Source organism: Arachis ipaensis, chromosome B6, assembly GCF_059453495.1.
Source record: "Arachis ipaensis isolate K30076 ecotype BB chromosome B6, ASM5945349v1, whole genome shotgun sequence".
NCBI lineage: Eukaryota > Viridiplantae > Streptophyta > Magnoliopsida > Fabales > Fabaceae > Arachis > Arachis ipaensis.
In genome coordinates, this window is record NC_142441.1 from 22,554,238 (window position 1) to 22,561,992 (window position 7,755).

Sequence of the window (7,755 nt, forward strand, 5' to 3'; positions counted from 1 at the left end):
CAGGAACCAGCAATGCCAAAGGGTGAGGAGATAACGAAAAACCAAACGCTGACCAAGGCAATAGGACCTTTTCAACACTAAGTTTTCTTGCACACTAGAGTTTTCAAAACCTGGAAGGATGGTTTAAATAAAATTTGGCATGTTCTAACATGCCTACCCTTAGAGTGCTTGGAAACTTTTAACTTGAAAAGAGAATTTTATTCGATTCACATTACAAAAAAAAAACATTGACTAATGATAGATTTATTGTCAAATATTAGTATTGAGTTTATAGTCAGATTTACCAATAAATTTGACAATCGTCGAGAAAAAGAATACCGTCGAATTCTATTTTTCGATGATAAATTCGCCGGTAATTTCGCTAATAATATTTAAAAAAAAAAAGTAATTGACGTGTGCATTACTGTCGAATTTACAGGCGGATAAATTCAGCGATAATTTAGGTTAGTGAAATATTATATTTTGAAGTATCGTGAAACTTTACCGTCGAATAAATCTTTTGGTAAATTCGATGATAATTGTGCCCTAAATTTGAACTGCAAATCTTCTTCTCCCTCATTTCGAATCTCTCTCTCTCTTCTCACTGCCTCACCTCCCTCTCATCTCTCCCTCAACAGTCCCTTCCAACGGCCCCCTCTCTCTCTCCACCAAACACCTCTGCCAGCTATTCTCGTAGTGCCGGCCACCACCAGCATTCTTCCATCCAGGGGCAGAGTTAGATAAAATATTAGAGGGGGCTAAATATTTATACAATAAAATAAGACTAAAATAAAATTTTAAGAGAAGCTAAACTGAAATTTACATGTAAAAAATTAAAATTAGGCGGGCCATTACTCCCCTTTCCTACCACCTGGCTCCGCCCCTGCTTCCATCATTGCTCCCTCTGCCTCCAACAACAGTTGTTGATGTTTCGGCGATCACTGGCAACCACCTCTAGTCACCCGTCTTCTTTCTCCTTTCTTTCTTCTCTAGTAACATGATCATTTTCTAATTTTTTTTTTTGTTTTAGTTAAATTTAGTATTAATTTATATTTTAGTTATTAATTAGTATTATGATTTAGGTTTTTGAATTGATTAACGTTTTAGGTATTATGATTTATGTTTTTGAAGTTTATTAAAATGATTGAGTGAAAGTTGACTAAAGATTAAAAAGAAATTAATAGATCTACTAATGAAATTTATTAGTAACAATATTTAAAATTTCTTGATGAGTGGATTAGGATTTAAATTTTTGTTTGTTGCTTTAAACATGATCTTTTTTTAATTAATTTTTCTTTTTGTTTTAGTTAAATTTAGGATTAATTTAGGTTTTAGCGGTTAATTAGTATTATGATTTAGGTTTCTGAGTTGATTAATATTTTAGGTATTATGATTTATGTTTTTGACGTTTATTTAAATGATTGAGTGAAAGTTGATTAAAGATTAAAAAGGGATTAATAGATCTATTAATAAAATTTATTAATAACAATAATTGAAATTTTTTGGTGGGTGGATTAGGATTTGAATTCTTGTTTGTTGCTTTAAACTTGATCATTTTCTAATTAATTTTTTTATTTTAGTTAAATTTATGATTAATTTAGGTTTTAGTTATTAATTAGTATTATGATTTAAGTTTTTGAGTTGATTAACGTTTTAGGTATTATGATTTATGTTTTTGAAGTTTATTTAAATGATTAAGTGAAAGTTGTTAAAGATTAAAAAAAATTAATAGATTTACTAATAAAATTTATTAGTAACAATACTTGAAGTTTCTTGATGGGTGAAATAGAATTTGAATCCTTGTTTGTTGCTTTAAACATGATCATTTTCTAATTAATTTTTCTTTTGGTTTTAGTTAAATTTAAGATTAATTTAGGTTTTAGTCGTTAATTAGTATTATGATTTAGGTTTTTGAGTTGATTAACGTTTTAGGTATTATGATTTATGTTTTTGAAGTTTATTTAAATGATTGAGTGAAAGTTAATTAAAGACTAAAAATGGATTAATAGATCTACTAATAAAATTTATTAGTAATAATGCTTGAAGTTTTTTGGTGAATGGATTAGAATTTGAATCCTTGTGTGTTGCTTTAAATATGATCATTTTTTAATTAATTTTTATTTTTGTTTTAGTTAAATTTATGATTAATTTAGGTTTTAGTTATTAATTAGTATTATGATTTAGGTTTTTGAGTTGATTACCGCTTTAGGTATTATGATTTATGTTTTTGAATTTTATTTAAATGATTGAGTGAAAGTTAATTAAAGATTAAAAAGGGATTAATAGATCTACTAATATATATAATTTACTAGTAACATGCTGAAGTTTTTTAGTGGGTGGATTAGGATTTGAATCCTTGTTTGTTGCTTTAATAATTGAAAAAATTAATAACTTAAAGACAATTAAAGATAACAAACCAAAAAAAATTACGTTGAGTAAATTGTTTGTTATTTAAAAAGTTGAGTAGGGTTGAAAGATATTTGGTTTGGATGGAATCCTTGAAAGGTGGAGAAATCTAAATTTTAAGGGAGGTTTTCTCAAAATTTTTATAAAATTTTCAATGAAATTGAAAAATAAGAATGATGGGAATTGTTGTTGCAAATTTGAATTTTATAAGATTTTAATTTGATTAATTCTAAGTAAAGAATTATGTTTTCGGAAGTTTTAGCCAAATTTAATGGTTGCAAATTTGAATTTAATTCGTATGCTCTTTGCAGACATGACGACAGGCAGAGATGTCACGAATTAGTCTCGTGGTTGTGGTAGAGGGAGGGTGTCTACTGGTACTCCTGCGACTTCTCGGTCATCATCCTCTACTCTAACTACCCCTGGCCGGACGTCACAGGGAACGGGTGCACAAGATCAACCATTCATCATGGTCCCTAACCCCAACTACGTGGCTCCTTCTGCTGCACCACCCTCACAACTAGGAAGTCGTCCGGCCGCTTCACTAGAGTGGACTCCTCCACCACCTTTATCTGCTCAGCAACCCACTGTTTCAACGACGATAATGCCTCCAGCGACAGACACACGGTACCGGAATCCTCTCACGGATCTTAGTTAGATGGCCCTCCACCAGCTCCCATCGTACGGATGACGATTTGGACTGATGGTTTGATAGCGTGAGTACTATTTTAAGTCTTTTATATGCATACTATTTTGGTTAGTTAGTTTAATTTAGTTATGCTCAATTTTCTAGTTTTAGTGAATTTAGGTTGTTAAGATAGGTTAGATATAGGTTAGTGGATTTAGGTTGTTAAGATATTTAGTTTTATATGCATACTACTTGTTTAGGGTTTATTGTTGAGGGATAAAGTTTGTGGCACATTCTATTTATAAATGAAACTCTGCCGAAATTTTTAAAATATCTAAATATAATTGAAGTTTATAGATTAATTCCCATGTACATAACTTCCAATTCTGAATGAGTTTTGAGTTGTGATCAGTTGTAAATGAAAGCTAGATATGCCTAGTATGTTCCATCCAAATTTTAGGGTGATCCAAGTTTTTAAGAGTGAATTATGCAAATTGAAAGGAGTGGTACTCACTATTCCGCCAAAACGGAATTATGCATAACAGAACCAACTTCTAATGTGCATAACTACTTCATCATGAATGATATTACCTTGAAACCAGTTGCAATAGAAACCTAGAGGAGTCTACTTGAACCATGTTAATTTTGAGAATCATCATATCTAAATTGGATTTTATATAAAATTTTGAAGTGAGCTCTAATACTGTCTATTTCTAGTTTTTGGAGATGCAGGGCAATTCTTTTGTAAAAATTATGTAAAATTAAAATTAGATCAAAATGTATTGAGACTAAAATCAAAATAAATCCTAGTGTCTCTAAAATATCTGCATCAAGAAAATGGGCTAGTACGCATTCGTTATGTGACGTATAGCAACCTTGTAAGGAATCAAAGTCCTGTGCTACTGGCGCTTCAGTGAACCCATGATTTTTTTCAGTTTCTGGAGCTATAGTAGTTAGAAAACTAAGATATTTAGCTTGTTAGAAATATTAGTCCGAGATGCGATTGCGTGGATATAAAGTTTATACAATTCCGAAGTCGTTTGATATTTTTAAGATGGGAAAGAAATTGGGAGTTAGGATTTAGGTAAGAGATAAGCATGAAAATAATTAGGTGTAACAACTAAGGAAAAAACGCTTATTCTAATAAAAATCTAGAGTTAAAATAGTGAAAGTAAAAAATTAGGGATAAAATAGTAATTATGAATAAAGACAGCCTAAATATTTCAAGAGAAAAGATTAAAAGACTCCTTATGATAATTAGAGAGAAAGTAGAGCACATAATTCTTCAAAGAAACTGGAAATAAGAGACGAAGGATGTCAAGAGAAAATAAGATATAAATTAAGATTAAAAAAAAAACCATATAGTAGAAAGGGAGAAAGGAACGCCATGACGATCATGAGAAAAGAGAATAAGAAACCTAATGTAAAAATTGAGAATCGCCAAGGGAGGAGTAGTATTGATGAACAGACAAAGAACTTAAAGGATGAACATAAAGAATACAAAGGACAAAGATGATAGAAAATAAAAAGGTTCATAAGCTTACCAAAGAACTGAGGACAATGGTCCCTCAAAGAGTAATGAAGAGATAGAGCTGAAATGCTTTTAGAGAATAGAGCTAAGTCCTAAGATGCTTATACAGCTTGGAAAAACGGACAGAGCGGACAAAGTTTGCCAGTGTGGGGATGCCCACTTTAAGAATAATTTAGTATCTGATTGATATGCGTTTGCCCATATGGTATCCGTTTCTCACTGAATGCACACTTATGCTATAGCCTTATTATTATTATTTTTGGCTTGATTGACACGGTGCGCTCATGTGGCCTCGGTATCTGACTGACATGGGTCTGCCCATGTGATACCTATGCTAACTGATTCAGTGAGAAGCTATATTGTGGGTTTTTTTAGGTAATTTCGGGTTGCGGGTAGTCAATCACGCATGAACTCATGGCCTACACTAAAAACAGGCATGCATTATATTGGTTGCGCATTTGCACTTCTGTGACTTATGTATTCTGTATTTTCTGTGGATGCTATGTGATTGATTGATCCTTTGTGCTTGTGTATGCTTATCCTCTGTAATCTTACAAAGATAGAAGACTAAGATAGAGATAAAGAGAGACGCGCTATTACGGAGTGGAGAGGAAACTAGTATAAAACCTAGGGTTAAAGAACTAAGGAATGAATAAGATAGGATGCTAGAGCCCTGCCCTAGGATCTACGGAAATGATACATTTTTTTCACATTAGTACCCTACTGAAAACCGTAGGTTCTCACCCCCTTCCCTCCACTTTTTTACAAATGGAGAATTCCACATTGATCGCCACAACAGCGGTACTGTTCGTAGAGATTTTCGAGAAACATTCATATGAGGATCATTTCTTAGATACAACTATTGTTTGGGGAGAGCTGTGTACTCGGATGTACATCGGCTATGGTCGTCTGTTCGCCTATCCACTGTACAGTTCGTAGTTCGATCCCGACCAACCCTATGTAACTACGAGCTTGCTCAGATCCACCCTGATCGTGACTATCACACCTTTCCACCATAGTGTTTTCATGATCGGTTCCACCCCGATTCGAGTTACGTTGGCCTTCAGCCCTATCCTCCATCACAGCCTCAGCCCATTCCTTCACCAGAGCCTCAACCTAATCCGATGCTAATCGACTCCTTAAATGCTCAACTCGATCCTCTATGAGAGAAGTTTGGACCGACGAAGCCTGTCCGAACTGGATTTATTTCTTCTTCTTCTGACGAGGATCTCGATTATGATTCTTGGACAACAATTGCTCCGATGCAGGAGACAAAGTAGTTGGTACAAGTACAGTTCAAGACAAACCCCATGAGGACAGCCGTTGACCGATTTCTCGACTGAGAGGCGACCTTAGGATAGATCATCTTTTGTTGTTAGACTTTGTTTCCCTCCTTCTGTAGTATTTGTGAGGGATAGTACTTTATTGTCTTTTTCTAGTTTGGATACCCGACTAGGAGTTTCCTGAATGAACCAGATTTCTAGGAACGTTGTATGTCTAAAGAGTCTGTTATGAAATGACCTCTGGTATGTATATATATGAATGCTGGTTTGACAATCTGTGATGACTCTCTAAATTCCTGTTATTTAATTAGATTATATTCTATATTCTGAATGTATAACCTTATCTGTGAAAGAACCGTATGTTAAAAAAATGGCTAACCTACGAGACACTGATAGTGCAACAAGCTAATATCTATATAAATAATAAAAAGTCTAGAGTCCCATTGGGTTGTTACAAGAAGTGCTTATCAAGATCGGAAAAAGAAGTGTTAGTGAAATCGGTCGCCTAAGCCATTCCAGGTTACATAATAGGCTTTTTCTTATTATCGAAAGGTCTATACAACCACTAGACTATATAGTAAATTAGTTTTACCGGGGGAACAAAGAAAGGGAAAAGAAGATCCATTGGGTCAATTGGGATATGATGGTTATCAATGGCTAAGAGAAGGGGTGGTTGAATCTTAGCCCTCTTTTTCTGAATATTACTTTCTGCCTTTTAGAATAGCTCTAGGAGATATTTCTGCTTTTTGTTTCATAACAGGTCAAGAGACATTTTCTTTTTGTCTCGTAACCGGTTAGGAGATAATTTTACCCACTTGAATATTGTGAAGGATGATGGCAACTTAGGGGGAGGTATTTTTAATGAAAATGCAAGCTGCACTCCCTTGTGCTCTTCTCTGATAATTACCACCTCTTTGCAAGCTTCTTCAATTTCAACCTCTTCCTCTTGGTAGCTTTCTTCCAATTCAATCTCCTCTTCATTGCTTTCCAAGGGCATGGGAGGTTATGCTTCTTCTTCTTGAATCTCCATCACTTGATCAACCTCTTCCAAGTCTTCAACTGTGATATGCCTTGGAGGTTGTACACCCTCCTCAGCATCAATTTCAAACGTCTTGAAAGGGGGTTCTATGACTGGACTTTCTCATGGAGGTTCTGCATCTCCTAAGTCTTCAACCACTTCTTCTTCTTCAATAATTCCGGCTTCCTCCACTTGTTCCAGTACAAAGTCATGCTCCGTACTGTTCACTGGAGTTTCTAGTATCTCCTTCATGCTACGTTCTTCATTAGATTGTCCACATGAAGCCATGGGGGTTCCTTGAGTGTCCGAACGTCGGGAAGCTAATTGAATTATCGCTTGCTCAAATTGACGAATGGTTGCATGAAATCGATCCACTGTTTCCTTGAAACGATCCTTTGTCTCTTGATGCACTCGGCTTTCATAAATAGGATCATAGTGCTCTTGGATTGATGGATATGGAGATGGTGAATATTGAAGTGGTGGTTCTTGTGAGTAATTGGGTTGGAATTGGGGTGGTTCTATATATGGTTCATATGGCTCATAAGGTGGTTGGTATGGTGGTTAAGGGTTGGGGTTATATGGAGGTGAATGACAGAAATGGGCTTGTGAGTGTGGTGGTCCAAAGTTATGTTGAGGAAAGGGTTCATAGGCATATGGTGGTGGTTGTTGATAGTCCATTGGAGGTGGTTGTTGCTATAAGGGTTGATCAAATCCTTGTGGCTCCTCCCATCTTTGATTGTTCCAACCTTGATACCTATTCTCATTGTAATTTCTTCTTCCTACAACATAATTGTAACCAGACTCATAGCCAAAGGGGTGAGAGTTCATAGTAGTAAATAAAAATTAAAAATAAAAATAAAAACAAATTTAAAGTAAAAGGTTATTTAAAATTTTGAATTTGAAAATTAAA